The sequence below is a fragment of the Pteronotus mesoamericanus genome, unplaced genomic scaffold (assembly GCF_021234165.1).
Source record: "Pteronotus mesoamericanus isolate MK-2021 breed Mesoamerican mustached bat unplaced genomic scaffold, CSHL_Meso_final scaffold_651, whole genome shotgun sequence".
In the NCBI taxonomy this organism is placed as follows: Eukaryota; Metazoa; Chordata; class Mammalia; order Chiroptera; family Mormoopidae; genus Pteronotus; species Pteronotus mesoamericanus.
In genome coordinates this window covers 45,222,160-45,248,160 of record NW_026555325.1, presented here as the reverse complement: position 1 = coordinate 45,248,160, position 26,001 = coordinate 45,222,160, and positions in this window count along the sequence as shown.

Below are 26,001 nucleotides of genomic sequence, written 5' to 3'. Positions count from 1 at the left end.
TTCCTTCTTTAGAATTTTGGAAATCTGACGATCTCCTTTCTCTTCCTTTTGTCCTGTCTCTATTCTTATTCAGGCCCAGTTGTCAGTGTCTCTATTGATACAACATGCTCTGAAATTGTGTGGGTCTGTCTCCTGTATATGTCACGGGGGTTCACACTATTAAACAAAAAGGTCTTCCACAGATCTTTCTTAAATTATACCATCTCTGTTTTCCATAGATAGTTGAGTGGTTCTCTAAGTTACATAACTAATCTCTTCAATAAATGCTTGTCCAACCATGCACTTGGCCTTCTCTTCAGGCACACTTTCTTAACAGTGAATTTTAGTGTCTTTTGTATTTTGGGTAGGCTAAGAATTTTCCAAATTTTTTTGCTAAATAAAAATTTATTATATAACTTTATTATATAATAAAATATATTATACATAATCAATTCCCAATTATCCATGCTCCTAAATAAATGAATCTTAATTATTGGAAAATAATTTTTAATTACTTGAGTTAGGGCATATCAGATGTTAATTGTTTGAAGTCAGATTTAATTATTGGAAAAGTACTTTTAATTACTTGGGTTAGGGCATATCAGATGTTAATTGTTTGACATATGATTTTTCAGAAGTTTTTACCCACAATTTGTAAGCTCTAATAAATCTCCTTAGTTTTATTTCTGGCTCTATGGACATGATTTTGTTTTAATAAAAAAATTAAGAACAGTGATTTTTATCTCATTTATTTCTCTTATAAGATGAACAAGTACATTAATAACTATTCATTAAAATGGGAAACAAAAAAGATTTTTTTAAAAAAGTGAGTCCATAATACTGCTTATAGATTATTAGTTGAAAGTACTGTATAAATTTTCAAACTTTTCACATTTACGCCTGTGGCACTTTCTCATAGAAATAAAAACATATTTTTAACTTGCTTTTTTCAAATTACTTATTTTTATTTTTTAAAATACTAAAAGAAGTTTATTGTTGTGGGTTACCAGTATTGGACTTACAGAATAATGCAGCTAAATGTGAGTACTACACAAATATAAGTTTGAGACTTAAATTTTAAATTAAATTTATTAGAGTGACTCTTGTTAATAGAATCATATAGGTTTCAAGTGTACATTTCTATGATACATGCTATGTATGTTCCATTGTGTGCCCACCACCCAAGGTCAAATCATCTTCTGTCACTGTATGTTTGGCTCCCTTTATTCTTTACTACCTCCAAACCCCTTCCTTCTGGTAACCACCATACTTTTGTCTGTGTGTATGAGTTTCAATTTTATATACCACATATGAGTGAAGTCATGTGGTTCTTAACGTTTTTCTGACTGATTTATTTCACTTAGCATAATATTCTAAAGGTCTATCCATGTTGTCACAAATGGCAGTATTTCATCTGTTTTTATGGCTAAGTAGCATTCCATAGATATATGTACCACATCTTCTTTATCTAGCCCTCTACTGAAGGACACTTTGATTGTCTCCATGTCTTGGCCACTGTGAATAATTCTGCAATCAACATAGGGGTGCATATATCTTTGATGATAAGTGTTTTCAAGTCTTTTGGGTAGATACCCAGAAGAAAGATTTCTGGGTCATATGGTAACTTTATTCTTAATTTTTTGAGAAGCCACTATACTGTCTTATGAAGGGTCTGTACCAATTCACATTCCTACCAGCAGTGAATGAGTCTTCCTTTTACTCCACACCTCTCCAACACCTGTCTCATTGATCATAGCAATTCTAAAAGGTGTGGGGTGGTATCTCATTATAGTTTTGATTTGCATTTCCCTAATAGCTAGTGAAGTTGAACATCTTTTCATATATCTGTTGGCCATTTGCATGTCTTCTTGGTAGTGGTGTCTGTTCAGGTCTTTTGCCCATTTTTAAATTGGATTGTTTGTTTAGTGTTGAGTTATATGAGTTCTTTATACATTTTGAATATTAACCCTTAGTCAGAAATGTTGTTTGCAAATATTCTCTCTCATTCAGTTGGTTGCCATTTTGCTTTGTTGTCAGTTTCTTTTGCTATGCAGAAGCTTTTTAGTTTGATATAATCCTATTCATTTATTTTTGCCTTTAATTTCTTTGCCTTTGGGGCCAAATTCATAAAATATTCTCTATGATCAAGATCCATACATTTAGTACTTATTTTCTTCTACACGTTTACTTTTTCTGATTTTATATTTAGGTGTTGGTCCATTTTGAATTAATTTTTGTACATGGGAACAAACAGCAATCTAGTTTCATTCTTTTGCACGTGGCTTTCCAATTTTCCCCACATCATTTATTGAAGAAGCTTTCTTTTCTCCATTGTGTGTTTTTGGTTCCTTTGTCAAAAATTATTTGCCAGTGTACACGTGGTTTTTATTTCTCGGCTTCCAATTCTGTTCCACTGGTCTATATATCTGTTTTTCTGCCAATGCCATGCTGCTTTGATTACTGTAGCTCTGTAGTAAAATTTGAAGTCAGGTAGTGTGATACCTCTGGTTTCCTTCTTTCTTCTCAGGATCGCTTTGGCTTTTTGGAGTCTTTTTTGGTTCCATAAAAATCTGATTTTTTTTTTGTTCTATTTCTTTAAAAAATGCCATTGGGATTTTGATCGGGATTCCATTAAATCTGTGTATGCTTTGGGTCAGTAGTCAACCTTTTTGGTACCAGAGATAGGTTTTGTTAAAGGCAATTTTTCCACAGACTGGAATCGGGGATGGTTTCTGGATGATTCCAGCACATCACATTTATTGTGCATTTTATTTCTATTACTATTACCTTGTAATATATAATGAAATAATTATTCAGTTCAGCATAATGCAGAACCAATGGGAGCCCTGAGCTTGTTTTCTTGCAACTAGATGGTCCCATCTGGGGGTGATGGGGGACAGTGACACCCGAAGTGTGTTGCTTATGTCCAGTCTACTACATAAGTTTGTTTTGGTTGTTGTCACTGCAGAAAACCCTGCTTCACGCAGATAGGATGTTGGAAATGGAAGCAGGCTTTTCGGTGCTTTTATGGCAAACTCAGAATATTCCACCTTAACTTTAGTCCAGGGTGTATGGAGATTTGAAGTTGTCTCAAACATATTTTTATGGCCACTGTCATTTGCCATCTCAAGCAGTTGACACTCTTCTAGCACAGACAAAATCTATTTGCCTGGCTTATTCACAAATGGGTCACAGATCCATACCTTTCTGGTTTGGGGGTCTTTTGTAGTTGGTAAGTAATGCTCAAACGCTTTTGAACGGTGTTGATAGGTGATCATGCACCAGCTCAGAGAAAGAAGGCCCTGGCTCAGTCTCTTTCAAAATCTCTGTTAATGTTTGAAACATGACAAAAATCCCAATTTTCACTTGTCACCCTCATAATTTGAGTTTGGCTTTGAATGCAGCCACTTTATCTGCCAACTTGAACACAGCTGTTCTCTCCTGAACTGACAGATTGGGTTCATTGAGCAGGTTGAATATGTCACACAAATAAGCCAGTTTTGTGTGACCCATTCTCTGTCCCTGGAATGGGCTGCCAGTGGTGACTGTTTTTCTGAAAGAAATCTCTGAAATGGCTCTCAGAACTCAAAAACTCTGGCCAGTGATCTACATTTGTAAGGTCACCTCGCTTGTGTGTATGAGAGAAAATGTATGTGTTCTTTGTCTCTCTCCTCACAGAGCTGGGTGAACAGACGTGAGCTAAGGGCATGTACTTTAATGTGGTTGATAATTTTAATCACTTCCTGCAAAACATTGTTAAGTCCAGGCAACTCTTTTATGGCTAGCCAGCTTTCTCTATGGATGAGACAGTGCATAGACTCACATCCAGAAGTGACCTCTTTGATCCCAGTAGTGAAACCAGAAAGCTGTCCAGTCATTGCAGCTGCTCCATCCATGCATATACTGACACGAAATGACCAATTCAGTTTTTCTGATATGTAATCATTCAGAGGCTTGAAGAGTTCTGCAGTTGTGGTGTTGGTTGGCAACAAAAGTGCATGTAACATATTCTTGTGCACATCTTCCTGAAAAATATATCATAAAAAAACAAGCCTTGTTATTTGTTGTCAACATCAATAGACTCATCAACCTGGATTGAGTATCATAGTGACTCATTAATCCTCTCTAACAATTATGCCTCAATATCCTCTGCTATTTCATCAATTTGTCTAGTTATGGTGCTAGCCAAAGGAGGAGCCCCTGTCACCTTTTGAAGTGCAGCCTCTCCTAAAAGTTCACCACAAATGTCCTTAGCAGCAGGCAGGATCAACTCTTCACAAATAGTAACAGGCTTCTTAGTCTTAGCAAGTAAGTTAGCCACTAAGAGTGATGTTCTCAGTGTAGACACATTTGATGAAGTGGTGACTTTCAATAATTGCTTCTTTTCTTCATGTTCACATTTTTTTTTTCTTTTGAAAAACTCCAAAGGCTTGCCTTTTAATGCAGGGTGCTTGGTCTCCATGTGGTGAAGCAGTTTTGAAGTCTTCATGGCTTCATTGGATAGTTACCACATATTATAAAAAGCAGGCTTGGAGAATGTGAATCACCTGTTGTGATGAACCTGTAATTTAAGTATGACTCTTGGATTTTCTTTTAAATGCAGCTTTCTTTTTGTTGGGAGTCTTAGAGTCTTCTGCTTTCTCATGTCTGTGTCTTTCCCTCTTTTCAAAGCAGCTCTTTGGCAACATTTGATTTTTACTCATTTTGTTTAGGGTTAGCTTGTGGGCTTACCAAAACTGTGACTGAGACAAGTGCGCAATGTGGGGAAGGCATGGACAGAAGTGGTAAAATAATAGGCAGACCAAGTGCAGACTAAAATAAGTGTTGGATTCTGACTTATAGCCTGCCACCAGATGCAGCTGTACAATTGAAGTACATCAACTCACTTGCCACTATAAAGCCTGCCACCAGATGCAGCTTAATTGTCACTTGCTGCTCACTGATAGGGTTTGGTATGAATCTGCAAGCAATTCATTTATTACGGTCTCTGTGCAGTTAAACCTCTCTGCTAATGATATGCTGTATTTGCAGCTTCTCCCCAGCACTGGCATCACTGCCTCAGCCCCACCTCAGATCATCAGGCATTAGATTCTCATAAAGAATGCACGATCTAGATCTCTTGCATACACAGTTCACAGTAGGGTTCACACTTCTATGAGAATCTAATGCCACCACTTATCTGTCTGGAGGCAGAGATCAGGCAGTAATGCAAGGGATGAGGAGCAACTATAAATACAGATGAAGTTTCTCTTGCTCACCTGCTGTTCACTTCCTGCTGTGGTTCCTAACAGGTCATGGGCTGGTACCAGTCTATAGCCTGGGGATGGGGACCCTTGCTTCGGGTAATATGGCAATTTTTACTGTGTTGATTTTCCAGTATATGAACACAAAATACCTTTCCATTTCATTGTGCCTTTTTCAATCTCTTTAAATGATGCTTTGTAGTTTTCAGTGTATAATTTTCACATTCTTTGTTAGATTTATTCTTAGGTATTCAATTTTTTTGGTAGCTGTTGCAAAAGGAATTGTTTTTTGTTTTTTTTTTCCCTGAAGTTTAATTTTTAGTATTAAGAAAACAGTGGATTTTTGTACACTTATTTTGTTTCCTGCAACTGTTTGTTTATTGTTTTTAATAGCTTTTGTGGAGGGTCATTAGGGTCTTCTATATACAGAATAATACTATCTGCAAAAAGTAACACTTTTACTTCTTTCTTCCCAATTTGGATGACTCTTACTTCTTTTGTATAATTGCTCTGGCTAAGACTTCCAGAACCATGCTGAATAAGAGTGATGAGAGTGGGCATCCTTGTTTTGCTCCTGGTTGTAGAGGAAAAGCTTTCAGTTTTTCACCATTGAGTACGATGATGGCTGAGGGTTTGTTATATATCACCTTTATTATGTTAAGATACTTTCATTCTCTACTTATTTTACTGATGTTTTTAATCATAAATTAATGTTGTATTGTATGACATGATTTTAATGTATCTATTGATTAAATAATATGATTTTTATCTTTTGGTTATGTGATGTATTACACTGATGGATTTGTCTATGTTGAACTATCCGTATGCCCCTGTAATGAGTCCTACTTGATTGTGATGTATTGTTTTTTAATGTCTTGTATTCATTTTGATAGTACTTTGTTTAAGATTTTTGCATCTGTATTCATCAGAGATATTGGTCTGTAATTTTATTTTGTGTGTGTGTTATCCTTGCCAGGTTTTGGTATCAGAGTTATGTTGACCTCATAAACTGTGTTGGATGGTATTGCCTTTTTTTCAAGTTTTTGGAAGAGTTTGAGAAAGTTAGGTATCAAATCTTTTAGTGAAGATATCAAGTCCTGTTGTTTTATTTTTTGAAGGTTTTTGATGGTTGTTTCCATGTCCTCACTGTTTATCAGTCTATTTAACTTTTCTGACTCTCCATGATTCAGTCTAGAAAGGTTATACATTTCCAGAAACTTTTCCATTTCTTCTGGGTTATTGAATTTGGGGGCAAATGGTCTTTCATAGTATGCTAGAATGATATATTTATATATCAGTGTTGTCTGTGGTAACTTCTCTTTTATTTCTGATTTTGTTTATATCATTCTTTTCTTTCTAGTATAGCCAGGGGCTTGTCAATTTTATTGTTTCAAAGAATCACATTTTTGTGTATTAATTTTTTGCATAGTAATTTTTCTACTTCATTAAATTCTGCTCTAATTTTTATCATTGCCTTTCTTCTGCTGACTTTGGGTTGCATATGTTCATCTTTTTCTAGTTCTTCAAGGTGTAATGGCAGGTTGTTTACTTGGGATTCCTCTTTTTCTGGAGACAGACCTATAATGATATAAATAAACTTCCTTCATTACTGCTTTCTCTGCATCCCAGAAGTTTCATACGTCATGTCATCATTTTTACTTGTCTCTATACATCTTTTGATCTCTCCTATTATTTCCTCTTTGATCCAGTCATTTTTAGTGTATGCTGTTTAATCTCCACATGTTTGTGGGTTTCTTTATGTCCTTTTTGCAGCTGATTTTTTATTTTAAAGCATTATAGTCAGAGAATATGCTTGGTATAATTTTAATCTTTTTAAATTTATAACAGCTAATTTTGTGACCCAAACTGTGGTCAACCTTTGAAAATATTCCATGTGCTGTGGATAAGAATGTATAAACTGATGTTAATGGACTGAAGGGCTCTGTAATGACAATTATGTCTGTTTGTTCTAAAGTGTCATTTAAGGTCAATATTGCTTTATTTATTTCCTGTTCAGATTATCTGCCTAGAGCTGTCAATAGAATACTAAGGTCTCCACCAAAAGATTATGTTTTTATCTTTTTATCCCTTTAGTTCTATTAGTAGTTGCTTTATATGTTTCAGTGCTCCCTGAGTAGGTGCATATGTTAAGAAGTGTCATGTCTTCTTGATGTAGTGTGCCCTTTTTATCATTATAAAATGTCCATCTTTGTCTCTTGTTACCCTTGTTATCTTGAAATTTGTGTTTTCAGGTGTAAGTATGGCTATACTTGCTTTTCTGTGGATGTTATTTGTTTGGAGAATCATTTTCCACCCTTTTTCCTTGAGTCTAACTTTGTCTTTGCAGCTTAGAAGTGTCTCTTGAAGGCAGCATATGGTTAGGTTTTGTTTTTGATCCAATCTGCTACTCTGTGCAGGGAATCATTTGTTGAGTTATAGCTGTTCAAACTGTCAAAATTTCAAGGGGAGAGACCAGCAGGATCTCTCACAATACCATTCCTCTCAGGTTACACCTTAATTTATTTTTATACATCATCTTTCCATGTGACTTTTTATTAACCTACTATCTAACTTCAATGACAGCAGAATATACTTTCTATGAACACAGCATAATATTTTACCATTTGACCAAGACTCTTGTTATTATTCTTTTTCATGTGACCTGACACTAGTTCTCATTTCTACTGACTAAAAAGTGGCTGGACATGAGAATTAGAAAAAGTAGACTGAAGAGAAATTTAGGATGGGGTCTTTGGTCCTGACCAGTGAAAGGATCATGAATAGTGTTATGGAGCAAGATGGAAATAGTAATGGAATCTGACTTGTGTGGGGAATACACCAATAAAGTGAGGGAATAGAGCAGGGTAGTTCAAGGCTGTTTAACCTTCATTTCTGATTCTTGGCCCACTTAGGTTAGGGAGCTGGGATGCATGAATGAGGTGAGGAGGTGAGGTACATGGAAGAGTTTACTCACTGTGAAACAAATGAATGCAATGCAAGAGTAAGAATCTTAAACAGAACAGAGTGGAAATATGCTTAATTTTATCACTCATCAAATCACATGGGGTAGTCTATCTTGAAAATGAATGACAAAGCACAAGTTCACAGAATACCTAATTTTTCCTTAAATTTATTCACTTGCATATTTACAGAGATAAGGAGATAATTGCAAGTTTAAAGTTTGGCTCTGTCCCCTGATCAGTTAGATTATGCAAACACGAAGTTTGTTTATACATTAAAAATAATTTATTTAATAAAGAAAATGACAGTGCCATTAGAATGTGATATAAAGACATTAATAATTGAGTTAACTAAAATCCAACTTTAGTTAATAGAAGCTTATCTATATGGAGAAACACAAATTATAATATATAAAAGCTGACACTTATATTACAGTACAATCTGAAGCTCTGTCTTTAGTACTACTATTCATGTATTAGATACTATAGACCTTGGGGAAAAGTATGTAAGGAGTCATACTTCATTCCTAAGAACAGTTAATTTACAACTTTCTTTACTTTGAAGTCTGTTCTGTCTAAAATTAACATATATACTCTTGCTTTCTTTAAATTAATGTTAGCATGGCACGTTTTTCTCCACTCATATACTTTTAATTTATACAAGTCTTTATATTTAAAGCACCTCTCTTGTAAACAAGATATAGTTGAGTCATATTTTATGATCCACTCTGACAATCTCTTACTTTTAAGTAGTGGATTCAAACCATTGACTTTCAAAGTTATTATTGCTACAGTTGGATTAATATCTACCATATTTGTTCCTGTTTTTTGCCCTATTCTTTGTTTCTATTTTTGTCTTCCACTCTTTTTCCACCTTTTGTGGTTTTAATTGAGTAATATATGACTTTATTTTCTTTCCTTTCTTAGCATATTGATTATACTTCTTTTGAAACTTTTTTTAGAGATTGCCCTGGAGTTCGCAATGTACCATCACAACTCATCCAAGTTCACTTCCAAAGAACACTTTACCAATTCATGAGCAGTGTACCGTAAGTTAACAAAATAATTTTAATTCCTTCCTCCTGCCCCTTCTATCATTGCTGTCATTTATTTCACTCATATATAAACATACATAAACTTACATATGTAAGCATATATAGGTGTATATAAGATATACACATAAGCATATATAATGGAATACATTGTTAGTAGTATTTCAAACAACTATCATGTATTAGATCATGTAAGAATAAAAATAATAAAAAATTTTTATTTTACTTTCACTTACTCTTTCTTCATTGTTCCACCTTACTTTATGTAGGCCGAGTTACTAACCAATGTTATTTTCCTTCTCTCCAAACAACTTCTTTTAACATTTCTTGCAAGTCAGGTCTACTGGCAACAAAGCCCCTCATTTTTTGCTTGTCTGAGAAAATATTTATTTCTACTTTTGAAGTATTAATGTTCAGGAGAATAAATTCTAAGCTGACATTTTATTTTTCTCAACACTAAATATTTCACTTCACTCTCTTCTTGTTTGCATGGCTTCTGAGATGAAGGCAGATGTATTCTTTATTTCTAAAAAAGTGAGGTGTCTTTTTCTTTTGGTTTCTTTCAGTTTTTTCTCTATCTTTGATTTTCTGTAGTTTGAAAATGACATGCTTGCATTTAGTGTTTTTGGACTTGATCCTACATTGTGTTCTCTGAGCTTTCTTTGTCTGTAGTTTGGTGTTTGAAGTTAACTTTGGGAAATCCTCAGTTATTACTATTTCAAATATTTGTTGTTTCTTTCTCTCTTATTTTGATATTCCCATCATGTATTTCTTATTCCTTTTATAGTTATCCCACAATCCTTGGGTCCTTTGTTCTTTTTTTTCAGTCTTTGTTCTCTTTGTTTCTTGGTTTTCAAGGATTCTTTTTATTTATCCTCTAGTAGCTTAGAGATTTTTTTCTCAGCCATGTTTATCCTACAAATAATGCCAGCAAAGGCATTGTCTATTTCTATTACGGTGTTTTGATCTCTAGCATCTCTTTTTTGGTTCTTTTTTAGGCTTTGTAGCTCTCTGCTCACATTGCCCATCTGTTCTTGCATGCTGTCTACATTATCCATTAGAGCCCTTAGCATTTTGATCATAGCTGTTTTAAATGACCAGTCTGATAATTCCAAAAATCCTCCCATGTCTGGTTCTCATGTTTGCTCTGTCTCTTCAAATTTTACTTTTTGGGTTTTGGTATGCCTTGTAATTTTTTCTTGACAGCAGGACATGATGTAATGTGTAAAAGTAACTCCTATAAATGGGCACATAACGATGTGGTTATGAGGAGTGTGTATCTGGGTGGCAGGGGGCGGGGGGAGCATTCCATAGTCCTAAGATTTAGGGTCTTGGTCTTTCAGTGAGACAATAACTCTAGAGAGTAAAATTTTCAACAGTTTTTCCATTTTCTTTTTCCTCTTTAGGTGGGACATGATGGATAATTGGGCGGAAGTTGGTTATGTCTCTTTTCCTACCTGGAGAGCTAGAGCTGACTGGAGTCCGGTATTTCCCTTTTCAGGGTCAGTTAGGCTTTAATAACACACCAGGAAGTCAGACTCTGGTTAGGTAGTTTCCCCCTTAGGGAAGGTCTTGTCAAGATAACAGAGCATCTGATGTATTTCAAAATGGTTCCTTTTCCCTACCCCAGCTCTAAGCATGAAGGGATTTATTCTCTGATACTGTGGGAATCTGTCTGATCTCCTTAGGGTAATTCTCACAATATTATGAGGGTATTTTAACAACTGTCTGTAGTTTTTTAAAAATCCTCACTGGAGGACATATTTACTGCTTTTAGATAAAGAGAAAGGGAGAGAGAGAGAGAAGAAACATTAATATCAGAGAGAAACATCGATGTGTTGCCTCCCATCGGCGTCCTGATTGGGGGTCAAATCACAACCTAAGTATCTGCCCCCACTGGGACTCAAACTCACTGTCTTCTGGTGCATGGGATGGCTCTCCAACTAATTTAGCCACTCGGCAGGACTCCCTTGTAGGTTTTAACTCTCAGAGTTGCCGCGATTCATCAGAATTCCAGTTTTCCTACCTTCTTACTCTATCCAGGTGGTTTCAGGTCATGACTTTTGCTTTGGTAGACCATGACTCATATTTTTCTGTCTTCCTCTCTAATCTTGGGTCAGTGTTTTGTCCTGTTTCCTCCCCTCCCTTTAGGATTCAAAAAGAGTTGTTGATTTTTCAGTTTTTCTAGCTTTTTACTTACTGTTAGGACAAAGTGACAATTTCTAATCTTTTTACAGTTGGAACTAGAAATTCTGTCACATATACAAAAGGAGACCCCCAAATGGTATATATTTATTAAAATTATATATTTATTCTTACTTGTTTAAACTTCAGTCACGGAGTACTCTCCATTCAATGCAATACACCTATCAAGATTTTTTTTTCCACTGCTCAAAACAGTTTTTGAGCTCATCAATTTTGATGCCTTTTAGTGCTTCTGCCATTTTTTGTTTCACCTTTAACACATTGGCAAAATTTTCCCTTTGATGACTTTTTTTCAACTAGGGAAACAAAAACAAAGTCACTTGGGGTGAGACTGGGTGAATAGGGAGAGTGGAACACGGGGGTCTTGTCATTTTTGCTCAAAAACTGCTGAACAATAGCGCAGTAAGGGCAGGTGCGCTGGTAAATCACACATCGTGAAATGGGCAAATGCATTGAAAGGGCCTTGAAAAAAATTTCTCTGAAGCTGAATGCAGCCTTTCACAACTCCACCTGGTACACTGACACAATGGGTTCTTAGAACACTCACTTGGCAGGGGAAGCCTGTACTACAAGGAGCCCTCCCTACAGAAGATAATTCATTTTTGGGAGGTCCCCCCTCATATATTTCTTGGGTTTGCTAAACTTCTTCCACTTGTAATTTTTAAAATCTATATATTTTGGCCATCATTTCTTCAATTGTTTTTTGCGTTCCAGTCTTTCTTTTCTCTCTGAGACTCCAACTGCATGTAAAATAGCCTCGACTTTGTTACACATTTTCCTGTGTTTCTTAATTTTTTTTTCTTTTCTTTCCTCTCCCTGTTCTTTTGATTGGTTTATTGCTATTGTCTTCTGGTCAGACTCACTGAGCCTTACTTTTGTCATGTTTGATCTACCTATAATCAGTTTTTCAATTATAATAATCATAATTTTAATTCTAGAATTTCTATTTTGTTCTTTTATATAGCTTCTCTTTCTTTGCTGAGACCTCTAATTATTCATTCACAGCAAGTATATTTTCTTTTAGTTCTTGATCTCAGTTATAATAACAGCTGTAAAATTTTTGCCTGCTATAACAATATTTGAAACATTTAAGGATTTTACCTTTTTATTGTCATTTCTCTTGAGTATTGGCCATACTTTCCTATTTCTCTGCATGTTCAATTTTCAGATATATCCTGAACACTTGGATATTGTAGAGACAATAGAATATTATATTTCAAGAAGATTATTGATTTATTTTAATTTTTTTGTTTTTGTTTTTAACAGGCAGTTAACTTGGCTGAACTGTCTCTAACCCTGCTTTCTTTTGATAGATAGCACTAAAATTCTGTTCAGCTCTTTTGACTTGGCTGGCCTGCTTGTAGACTGGCACACATGTGCATAGTTTCAAGTATAAGCCAGAGATTTGGGCAGAATTTATATACAGAACATGGGACTTATCCTTCCTGTTGTTCTCCTTTTCTTCATTCTTTCCTTTCCTTTCCAACCACGGTGGTCGCCTTAAAAACTTTGTTTTCTGTCTTAGTTTTGTTTGGTTTTGTTTTTCTGCAGGCAACACTGCCGATTCTCTGAGTGTCAGCTATCCCACTTGGCGCTGACTGGAGCTTGTCCTCACATGGAGGGCCACACCAAAGACGGTCTCATTCTGTGCTGCTCCCTCTTTCCAAATGTCAGCCTTACTCCGATTTCTGTCTGGTTTGGTCATTCTCCAGCACACTCAAGTAGTTTTTGTAAATATTTTTTTCCACAGTTTATAGTTGTAATCTCTGGGATGATTGTTGCACTAGAAACGGCTCCAGTTCCTGAAAGAAGAACCTCAAAATTTAAATAATTTTTTGCATTCTATTTTACTTTGAATGCAGAGCCTAATGTTCTCTGTTTTCTCTGCCAAGCATTTCTAGGAAAGTATTTTTACTTGCAATGACTCACACAATTTTAATGATTTTTTCATTGATTGTTTATTATTAACAGATACACAAAGATTGTAGTAGGGAATAAAAAGAAATTAATTATTCTGTACAAACTTCAAGAGAAAATGATGTGAGATGTAAATATTGATCAAGATGAAACAGTTTTTATAGTAGGTTAATAAACTTTATAAGAGTAAAAGATACATTAGTTACTGAAAAGAAAATGGATAAAATGTACGATGTCATAGTTATAAAGTTGTATCAATTTATAGACTAAATAAGCACTTGAATGTTATGAGAATTTATTAAATACAACTTTAATCTCTTAAGAATATAATTTTAGAGCACAAAGTGAATAGTAGCTAATTTTTCCTTAAAGTTCCTTAGAAGTTATATACATTAACATTTTATTCTATCTTACTGCATATTTTTAATAAATCAAAAATATTTTGTATTTATCAACCCTAAGAAAAAAAAATTCACTACTAGTTTTTACTTTTATCAGCAATAACTCATCAATCTCAATGTATTTTATTGAAGATCAGCTTCATGCAGTTGAATGGGAAAGTGGCCATTTATTGTATTTGTCTCTGGGACTTTCATTCAGCTGAACTATTGTGGCTTTAACAGTATGAGGATAGAAATTATTTACTAAGAGGAGCTCATTTATTACAAAATGTTTAGAAAATGAAATTTTTTATTCTATATTCAGTGTACTTTAAAATAACTTGTTAAATGTTTTCTACTTTATATACTGTTACTATCCATAATCGAAAACAAATAGATACAGTATGGAGATTTTCACCAGGCTGTGATCTGGAGCTCATTTATGTGCAGCCAATGGATTTGCTAACTGGAAAAAAACTAAGTGCTTTGCAAGTTGTATGAAATGGAAACAACCATGTTAAAGGCGATGGGATGGACATTGACAGAAGTGTTAATGGGACTGTCTAGTCCTTTCTCTATGTGGCTAAAACTCAGCCTGCCATTTCTTTGTACATTTCCACTTAGCACAGATTTATAATTATGGATATAATAAAGCACAGCCCTATTCCCACTCTACCTCCCACCAGAAAACCCTGTTCAGTAAAATTATTCCCAGTGTGTGTTCTTTTTTTTATTTTTGATTTTTATCATATTTTTAATTACAGTAGACACACATTATTATATTAGTTTTGAGTGTGCTCCCCAGTGATTAAACATTACATAAGTAAAAAAGTGATCATCCTCTCAGAAAATCTCCCACCTATCTGACACTATACAGAGGTATTAGACTATTACTGACTATAGTCCCTATGCTGTACTATTACATCCGCATAACTGTTCTGTAACAACCAATTTTTACATCTTAATCCCTTCACCTTTTTCACCCATTCCCCAGCCCTTTTCTCATTTGTCAAGAGTCAAAATGTGTTTGTTTCTGTTCTGCTTGTTTTTTTATTTTGTTTTGCAGATTCAATTGTTGATAGATATGTATTTATTTCTTTTTATTGTTCATATTTTGGTCTTCTTTAAGAAGAAGACCATGTCCTTTACTCATGGACATGCACAACAGAGTGGTGGTTGCTGGGACAAGGTGGGGTATAAAAGGACTAAATGGTAGTGGATAAAAATACAGCAAAGATTAAATCAAAAAAAGAAGATCCTTTAATATTTTATATAATATTGGTTTGATGGTGACAAACTCCTTTAGCTTTTTCTTGTCTGGGATGATCTGTATCTGATCTTCAACTTTAAATGACAGCTTTGATGGGCAGAGTAATCTAGGTTGTAGGTCCTTTCTTTTCATCACTTTAAATATTTCTTGCCAATTCCTTCTTGTCTGCAAAGTTTCTTTTGAGAAATCAGCTGAGTCTTATGGGAGCTCCCATGCTCTAAATGGATGGTAGCCCACCCAATTTCTCCACCAAAAGAGGGAAACAATTTATACTATGTAGTGTCCCCTCATAATTTGTACTAGCATATTGCCTCAGTAAAGGTTCTGAGATTTCTGTGGTAAGGAAACCCATTTAGCTGGGTTTAATCCAGTGTTTCCTAAATACCTTTGACTACAAATTTCTTTTTCAACCCATGAAGGTATAATATAGTTAGTGTTATCTAGGTAAAGAGTAATGACACAATGAGGAGAAACTGGTGATTTAATGTGTTAATGAAACCTGACACCTTGGGTGATTAGGCATATAAAATGAGAAGTAACAGTCTAACTCTATTAGTTTGATAGACTAAACTTTAAATAAAAAGAGTTAATTTGAATGTTTCTGAGGGCTTGACCTATAAAAACCCCACTTGTCTCAACAAAAAGGAAAATTTCATACTAAACCATCTTAGATCTGATGACATTAGAGAAGCAAGCAGTATTCTAAATATGGATCTCTTTTTCCTCATTCTGTGTGTTTGGATATATGTTTGTAAATGTGTTTTGGTACTCAAAAGAAGGGGAGTTGTTTGTCAAGAACAACCTGAGACTTGCAACAATTTAGCACTGGGGATCCATGGATGGATATAGTTGACTGATGTCAACTGAGTGTATAAACTTCTCAGAAGTATTGTTTGTAGCCTTATACTGGGTTGTCAATTTATTTTAGGAAATCTCAACCAGAGAGTGTCCTTTGCATCCTTATACTATAAACCTGGTTAACCCACTTAAACATTCCTAGTCTTGCTGATAAGAAGGGGGCCCTTGATATCACAGGGTAGAGAAGTCAGACTCAGTGGACTATCTCGATAATTCTAAAAACAAGTTTTTCTAATAGTTTTGTTAATGATATCTGCTCTTTCTTCATGATGTTATTTTTACAAATGCCCACGTTATTGCCTTTACCCATAATTTTCTTCCATTCCTGTTCATCCTGGAAATGCCCTAAAGGACTCAGCCCTGTACATATGTAAAACATTCATCAACACCCACAAAGGTTTAACTGATTTTTGTTTGTTTCCTTAGCACTTTCTTCACTTGTTCTTACTGTTTTGGAGCTATTTGTTTATTTACTGTGATATTCATTTGGGTTGAATTTTGATGTATCATTTTGATCTTGCTTATATTTATATCTATACCATGTTCAATACATAATAGTACTCATTGTGTTGGTTGCTCAATTTGTGTTGGTTGACTGAATGAAGAAATAAACATAAGAGGATTTTGTTTTGTTGTTGTTTTCTAATGTTCCCTCACTCTTATCCAGGCCCAGGTTATAAGAATTTTATCTCCCTCTTTCAAGATACATGTTTACAATTATGTTACCAAAGCACAATCTTGGCATCCTCTTAGAAAAACAAACAAACAAACAAAAAACGAGTACATGCAAAGAAGTCATAAAGTATAAAGTAATTATATAACATTTTTGGATGATTTGTACATATCAGGCACTTCTTTAATTTTTATTTAATATTGATTATTCAGAATAAATAAAAATAAATGGCTGTGGTTAATAGAGTCTTTTAGTGCATCAAAATTTCTACATTACTTGTTTAGCAGATTAAGAAAACTTTTGACACAGTATTTTCAACTCAAGAAATATTTCTGATAGTATCTATTTGTTTTAAAATTTTTAACAAGAACAGAATGTCATATTATCTTAACAAGATAAATACATTGGGTATTAGCGCCAATCAGTTCCAGGAAAATTGCTAACCAGCAGACAGGAGTGAGGAGCAGGCAGCCATGACTTCACAAACATTTCTCTGTACCCACTAACACTCCACCTGTTAAAACTGGCAGTTAGGTGACAGATAATTAAAATGGATACTAGAAGTCAATACTTATCACTTGCATACTAAAAAGTGATCTATTTGTCTCTCTTCCTCTCTCTGTCATTTGTACAAATGTCATATATATTTCTGTACTGTACTTTGTTTAGGATTTGAGGCAACCAAGTGTTTTAGTGTAGTGATGTTACTACAGCTGCCTAGAGAGTGAAATAGCTTCCTGATGTAGATTCCTGACTCTTTGTGTCCAGAAACACTTTTAAGAAATAAGGATAGCTTTCACTGAAATGTTTAAATGTGATAAAAGGGTGAAAATGTATAAAGTGATTGGACACTTAGTAGGTAAGCAACAAGTGTTACTAACTCTCTCCCTGTTGTAAATTAAATAGAATGTTTGGATCTTGGGGAAATATAAAAACTGAAAACTTTAATTGGTTAGTATTAAATCAGTTTTTTTCAAAATAAGCATTCTTATAAACAAAGCAAGAACTGATATACAGCCTTTTCAATGCCTATTAAACTGTATGGAATTGAGAAAATAGCATTGTTAAGTGTACACTCTTACTTTTTTTGAACCACCTATATTTTAGTACATATCTAGGTTAATATATGTGATATAACTAAAATATTATCTTGGAATCACTAATATTTGAAAAAAGAATGCTATTGATAGTGACTTGATGTTCTAACATCTTGGTAAGAATTTAATATTTTAAAGATTTTCTGAAATTTGATGAATCTATATCATCTCTGAATCTGGGTGTGCCATGTATTTTGAAGATTTGTGTCCATTTATTGTGTATGATTTAATCAGGGGCTAAAGAAATTATTACTTTAAGCAATATGATACTTGATATCCAAAATTTTTAAAACATTAATCAACCAAGAAATAACTACTATTTAAATTATAACTACTATAAATTAAAAGCATTTAAATTATATCTCATGTTTTACAAATTTATGTATCACTCATTATCAAGCAACCAATTCACAAATGAGTCAGGCTTTACAGTTTGATTAAGAACAGGATAAAACAGATTTTGTGAGAAACACTATAACACAGACTGAGAAAATTTAAGCTGCCTTAATGTCATAGAGATTATCTTACACGTTTTACCTCTATCTAAAATTTTGACAGCAGATTGAGTTGTAAGGCATATTAGGTTTTGAATAAAAAGATCTGGGTTCTAAGCTCAATTTTTCAATGACAAACTCCTTAATTTTACTCATCTAAAATGGGTGTGATAATGATTATTTCATCTGATCATCTCATAGAGCTGGCTATTAAGAGGACATTATATGAAGATCAGGGAAATTTAAGAAGTCCATATAAAACAATACAACTTTTAATTAAAAAGGGAGTAAAAGGACACAGGTATATGGGACCCAAAGAATATTTTTATTTATTAGTCTTGTTATATACTTTTCTTTTTTAAATATTTTATTTTTAGAGAGAGGGGAAGGGAGGAAAAAAGAGAGGGAGAGAAACATCTAACATGCAAGAGAAACACTGACCTGTTGCCTCTGTCATGTCCCCTCTTGCACGCCCTCAATGGGAGTAGGAGGAACCTGGCCCGCAACATAATCATGTGCCCTGACTGGGAATCAGACCAGTGACCTTTCAATTTGCAGAGTGACTTGCAAACCACTGAGCCACACCAATCAGGGAAAACTTTGTTATAATTTTCTTAGGTAAAGGCTGATGCTGATTTTCCAAAACCTATCTTTACCTGCTTTTCAATATATTACTACACTATTTTTTGTTCTAAGAGTATTTGCAATGTTTTCAACTAATCATTTTAAATAATACTTACCTGTACTTTCATTTTTTACCTTATATAAGTCTCATGTAATTTAAAGAAAAGATTTGAGCAAGTGTTTAATTTTGCTACAAGTTGTTTATTCATCCTGTTGTTATTTTAAATACTTCTATCTGTGGAATTTTTCATAGGTTTTAAACTATAGTCTTTGAATTTTCCAAACAGAAGACACATTTTCCATCTCAAAAAATATATTAGCATATTGAATGTAATGAAGAACAATTGTGAAGTCTTAATTAGTATATGTCCACACTAAACAACTTTTGCTGAATCTATTATGAAATTGGCATTGACACAGACTTTGAAGTTTTTATGTCTTTTAGAACCTGGGATGATATCATAAACCAGGGTATGTTAGATTATATAAAGTATGTAGAAATAAAGTTCCCAAAATTCTTAATGGACTATCTATCGTGTCTACTAGGTATAGAGGATAGTTTAATTCATTTAATGGTGAGGTTCTTTTTATCTGCCTAGAAAATTTATTTTTAACACCTTTTAAACAGTGTGAAGATAGGTTTCCAGATACTAATACCAAAGTCATATCAGCTCACAGCAAGCAAGGAATATAAAGGTGTTTTCTTAAAGTATTTTTTGCTGATAATGAAATAGTAAAAGTTTACCAAACTTATTTTTTTATTTAAAGAAGTACAATGAATAAATAATATAGTGATTCTTAGGGGAAAAGAAAAACAATGTATGGTATTTTACAATGAAAAAGTTCTTCAAATGAAACACTTCTGATAAATTTGGGAGTTTCCAAAAAACATACCTAATTTCCATTTCTCTAACTAAATCTGTAACATTTTTTTGTGTGTGTTTGATATCTAATTGTATTCCATAATTTGGAAGGCATGTGGGGTATAATGTAAATATTGTATGGTAAAGAAGTAAATCTATGCATATACGTGGTATTAAAGATATATATTAAAATTTCAATATGGTCCTTTCAGCTTTTTTCTAATTATCATACCCACTGGCTTACATAAAGTAGTACCAAATCACAGTCCAATTAATAATCTTCACACTGTATCTATTTGCTTTAATTATGGATGGCAATAGTGGAAAGAATTTGATAAGTTATTTTCAAGTACACTGAATAATACAAATATTTTCATATTTGTAGTGAGTGATTAGTGATACCAAAAGAAAAATAAGTACATATCCATCATTTAACCAAGAGTTTCAAAGAATAATTTACTTGTTTGATGGTTATTTAGATTTCTTCACTATTTATTACCAAAGACTTTATGTTGTCTACTCTGTGCTATTCGTTTTCAGTATTGAAATACTGTATTTAAATATTATATGCTATATTTACTATAGTGATCAAGTGTAAGGAGCCTATTGCAAACATCTCCAACTAATACATTTGATCCAATTAAGTTAAGTTTTCAGTACCAGTATTTTATAGAAGAAAAGAGGACTATTTATTGAGATAAGTGAGGGGGGCAAGTGTGGCAAAAATAAAAAAGAAAGAAGGAAGGAAGAAAGGGAGAAAAAACTCCTGACTATTTTCTCGCTCTTTTTCTCATTAGGATATCTTAATGGTGCCTTCCTATGATCGTACTTGTTAACATTGTTCCTGTAATACATATTATTTTGCTCTGCCTATATTTCTCTCTCTTTTCAGATTGCCTAAATGTTAATATAGAAATAGTTATATGATTCAAGCTAGGGCAATAAAGTCTTTATGTGACATTTTACTAAGTGGAACCCACAGGAAGAATTCTGTCTTTCCTCTTGGACTTCAAATACTGTTTATTTCCAAGAACTTCCAGGAACTGAATCCTTTTTTCATGTGAGAAAACCCAAGAAACTTATGCGAAGCAGAGTGAGTCTCGGAGGATAAAGTCCTCTGTTCCAGTCTTTAAGATATCTGAGGTGCCCTGTTCTTGCAGAGCTTCATTTAATTCTCAGAGGTATCCTATATCCTTCCAATCCATCCCACATTTACCTTTAACTGTGTTGAATCTGGTTTCTTTCACTTAGAACTAAACATTCCTGCTATAAGTTACATGTTCAAAAGGGGAGTATCAAAGGATACTAGAATGTTTATCTCATAAACCTCTACCAAATCTTAATGGAAGTTGGGAACTCCATAGCACAGACTTATTTACACCTATAGTGTAAATGTTATTGGGATTCCTCACTTGTCTTTTGTAACATCAGCATTTATTATTCAATGATACAATCTGTGTTTATGCTCGTTTTTGCTCTTAAGATGGGTCTTCTCAAGTAGATCTAGGAGGATTAGTTTTTCCATTGATCCCATAGAGCTACAGAGCTTTTCTATGTAACTTCTCTAATTCAGTTTCCAAAGTCATGTGATAATCAACTGTCCTTTTCCCTGTTAGATCTTCTAAATTCTTTTCCAATTAAATCACAATGTTTAACATGCAAAGAAAATTAAGATGTTCCCAAGATTAACTTTTTAAAGGAAAATTATTTTTTTGTATAACTTAAGTATGGTCATCTTTTTAAAAATTTACCTTAGCCCTGGTTGATGTGGTTCAGTGGATTGAGTGCTGGCTGGCCTGTGAACCAAAGGGTTGCAGGTTCAATTCCCAGTCAAGGCACATGCCTGGGTTGTGGGTCAGGTCCCCAGTAGGGGGCCCTCAAGAGACAATCACACATTGATTTGTCTCTCCCTCTCTTTCTCCCTCCCTTCCCCTCTCTCTAAAAATAAATTAATTAAATATTTTTAAAAACTTAAAAATTAAAAAAATTTTACTTTAGACCTGAGGAGGAAATTTTTGTTACAGCTATATATGTATCTTAAAATGTCTGTATTTTTACCTGCTTTCTTGTAAAGGAAAAAAAAAATGTTTTACTGAGTCTACAGCTAATGTATAATTAGACAACAATTAAATCAATGAAAATATTAATGTCAGTAAAATTTTCTATAAATTTAAACATGCAGTTTCAAATAATTAATATTCAGGTGAACATCTTAATTTTTTAATTAAACTTTTATTTTGAGATAATTGTAGATTTATATGCAGTTCCAAGAAATAATGTGGGGCTATCCATTGTGCCCCTCACCCAGCTTTTCCCATAGTAGCATCTTGCAAAACTATATTATATTATGACTATGATAGAAATGAACATTTATACCACAAAGATACAGAAGGTTTCCATCATTACATCTTGCCTTTTTAAAGTCACACACACTCAGTTTTCTTCCACCCCCATTTTATTCTTAACACCTGGTAACAACTAATCTGTTCTTTAATTCTATATATTTCTAATTTTCTGAATGTTATAAAAATGGAATCATACAATATGTAATCTTTAGGGATTTTTTACTTGTCATACATTACTGGAAATTCAGCTAGGTTTTTACCTATATCCATAGTTTGTTCCTTTTTCTTGCTGAGTAGTATTCCATGGTGTGTGGATATACCACAGTTCATTGAAGGACAGCTGTGTTGTTTGTAATTTTTTGACTATTATGAATTCTGACACTATCAGCATTATATAGGGGTGTGTATATATATTATATATACATATATACATTTTATATATATATATTTTATATATACATATATATGCATAAGTTTTCATTTCTCTGGGATAATGCCCAGGGGTGCATCTTAGTCTTATATTTAGGGTTTTTTTTTGTTTTGTTTTTTGGGTTTTTTTTCAGTAACTTTCAAACTGATTTCTGGAATTTTATCAATCATCATTCCCACGAGCAATAAATGAGTGAACCAGTTTCTCCATATCTTCAACAGAATTTGGTGCTTTCACTATTATTTTTTATCCATTTTGATAATTGTATAATGATATATTATTGTGGTTTTAATTCCCATTTACTTAATAGCTAATAATGTTGAACTTTTCAGGTGTTTAGTTGCTACCTGTATACCCTCCTTTGTAAAATATTTCTTTACATTTTCTATTCACTTTCTGATGATTTGAGTTTTTTTCTATAGAGTTTTGAGAATTCTTTATGTATTCTTTATGTTTTCTAGAAACTTATTCTTTGTCAGATATATAGTTTGCAAATATTCAAATATTTCCTCCCAGTCTAGAGTTTTTTTTTTCATCTTCTTAACAAGACATTTCACAGGGTAAAAATATTTCATTTTAATGAAGTCCAATTTATCAATTTTCCATTTCTTTATTTATTATTTAAATATTTATTTATTAGAAATGAGAGAGGGAGGAAGAAAGAGAAAGAGGGAAACATTGATGTGAAAGAAAAACATTGATGGGTTGCCTCTCATACATGCCCCGACTGGGAATCAAACCAACAACCTTTCTCTCTTTGTGGGATCATACCAATTGACTGAGCCACACCAGCCAGGGCTCAGTTATTCCTTTTACTGATTTTTCTTTTGGTCTAAGAAGTCTTTGCATAATCTCAGATCTTAAAGATTTGTATATGATCCATTGTGAGTTAATTTTTGTATAAGGTAAGCATCTTAGTTTGAGGTTAATTTGTTAGCCTTATTGATGTCTAGTTGCTTCAGCACCATTATTAAAAAAGGAAGTCTTTTCTCTATTGAATTGTTTTACATCTTTGTCAAAAATGGCTATGCAAATTTGCATGGATATACTTCTAAGCTTTCTCTTCGGGTTGATTGATCTTAGTTTCTATCCCTTTACCAATACTGCAATCTTAATTACTGTCGCTATATAAGTCTGAAATTGGATAGTCTAATTCCTCCTAGTTATTCTTTTTGAACATAGCTTTAGCTCTTCCATTCCCTTTCATTTTCTACATAAACTTAAAATAATCTTATGTATCCACAACAATTCTTACTAGAATTTTGATAAGAACTCTGTTAAAACTTCATATTAGTTTGAAGAGAATGGATGTATTTATTATGTTGGGCCTTTTAATCCAAGTATAAAATCCATGAACACAATCCATAAACACATCTCTCTATTTATTTAGATCTTCTTTGATTTATTCACAGAACTTTGTAGTTTTTAGCATATAAGTCATATATATATATATTCACATGTAAGTAGTTCCTTATTTTGGAGCAATTGTAAATATAATAGAATTTTTAACTTAGGTGCCTAGGTATTTATCACAAATATATAGGAAGCAATTGATTTTTGGTATATTTTTCTTGCATGCTGTGAACATACTGAACTTATTTATTGGTTCTAACAGCTACCCTTAGTATTTTCTAAGTAGAAGTCGTGTCACCTGTAAATTGGGACAATTTTATTTTTTCCTTTTTGACCTATTTATTATGAAGTATAATATAAATTATAGGGGTTTTTTTTTTAGATATCTTTATTAAGTTGAGGAAGTGCCTCCCTACAGTTACTTTTCAGAGACTTTTCCTTCTTTAGCCCTCTAATATGGTAGATGATATTGATTTTTTTTAAACATGGAACTAGTCCTGCTCTTCTCTCTGAAATGAACCTAACTTGTTTATGGTATATAATTCTTCCTATTTTTACTGAATTGCATATTTTTAAAGCCATTGTGTATCCATATTCATGTAGGCATTGGTCCATATATGCCCACCTTTTTGGGGTATTTTCTTTATCTAGTTTACTATCAGAGTAATACTGGACATGTTTTATTATATGATTTTTTTAAAAGCTCCCATCTTTTCAAATTTCTGGAAAAAAATACTCTTTTTTAACTATGCATTCAGTGTTATAAATTTTCCTCTCAGCATTGCTTAAATCTTTCCCAATATAATTATATATGTTTTATTTTAATTTTCTTTTCATTCAGTTCAAGGTGTTTATAATTTCCCTTTAGAATTCCTCTTTAAGTCATAGACTATTTAAAAGTATGTTGTTTAGTTTCTGAGTGTTTGGAGATTTTCTTATTTTTCTGTTATTGATTTTTAGCTAAATTCCATTGTGGCTGAAGAACCTACTCTGCAAGATTTCAATTCTCTAAATGTTTTGAGGTTTGCTTTGTGGCCCAAAATGTACTCACTCCTGCTTTCTTTATTTTTAAACTGCTTATATTGTTATATTTAAAATTAGTTTTTTATAGGCGTTGTATAATTGGGTAAAGGTTTTTTCTTAACATATTTACCAATTTCTGTCTTTCAGTTGGGGTGGTTAAATCATTTTTATTTAATGAGATTATAAATTTGTTGATAAGTATGAATGGATAGGTTAGTACTACCAAATCAAGGAAATACAAAAGTATGAGTGATAAAAATAAGAAAAACAAAATAATTACCCCAGAAATAAAGTTTTTATTTGAATATTGCTTAATTGGTAGTCTCATATATGTGTGTATATATATGTGTATACACATATATATATACACACACACACACACGATTGAGAAAATACTGCTATGTATAATATTAAGAACAATAATATTGCAATAAAGGAACAGTCTAAGAGCATGAATTGAGTACCTGGAAATAACACTATTGTTATGATAAAAACAGATCCATAAAAAACTAAGAGATTTTAGGTATATAAGTAACACCTAGAATTGCAGTCTGAGGATATTGGAGACTAAGAGCTCTCTGTTATCCCTGTCTTATTACCCACTATACAGAGTGTCCCTCAAACCCCTTCAAGGGTAAAAATAAAATGAAGGGAGTATCCCCAAATAGCAAAAATACAAAAAAGAAAAAAAGTGTGACTAATTGTTTATCAATAAGATAGATTCGGTAGCTCTAAAATTTGTTCAATAAGAATATTAGAAAGAGAAGATAAAGAGATGAAAAACAATCCAAATCATAATTGAAGGTAATTTTCTGAAAATTAAAAACTAGCCCTGAGTGCCCTGAGAAAATAATGGAGTGGACCTTACACACATGCAGATAAAAATAAGACAGACTAACTATACTTTATCCTGACAAAAATTTTAATAAATCAAAAGATTTTAAAAATCCTAGTTTTCAGTGACTAAAAGCTTCTGACAAAAAGGCAAGACTCCCTAATACTGGGCTTCTCAGTGACAGAAGCATGATGGAGTAATGTGGTAAGAACTCAACAGAGCCATATCTTAAATTCACAAGTGAACATGATTTTGAACCTAAATTCTTATGAGTCTTATTTGTATTCTTAATAGAACAATATTTTTATTAGGACAAAATAATGAAAGTTTTAATATGCTGGGACTCAGAGAATTTATTACACACATAATCCAGACAAAAATTACTTAAGGATGTACTTTT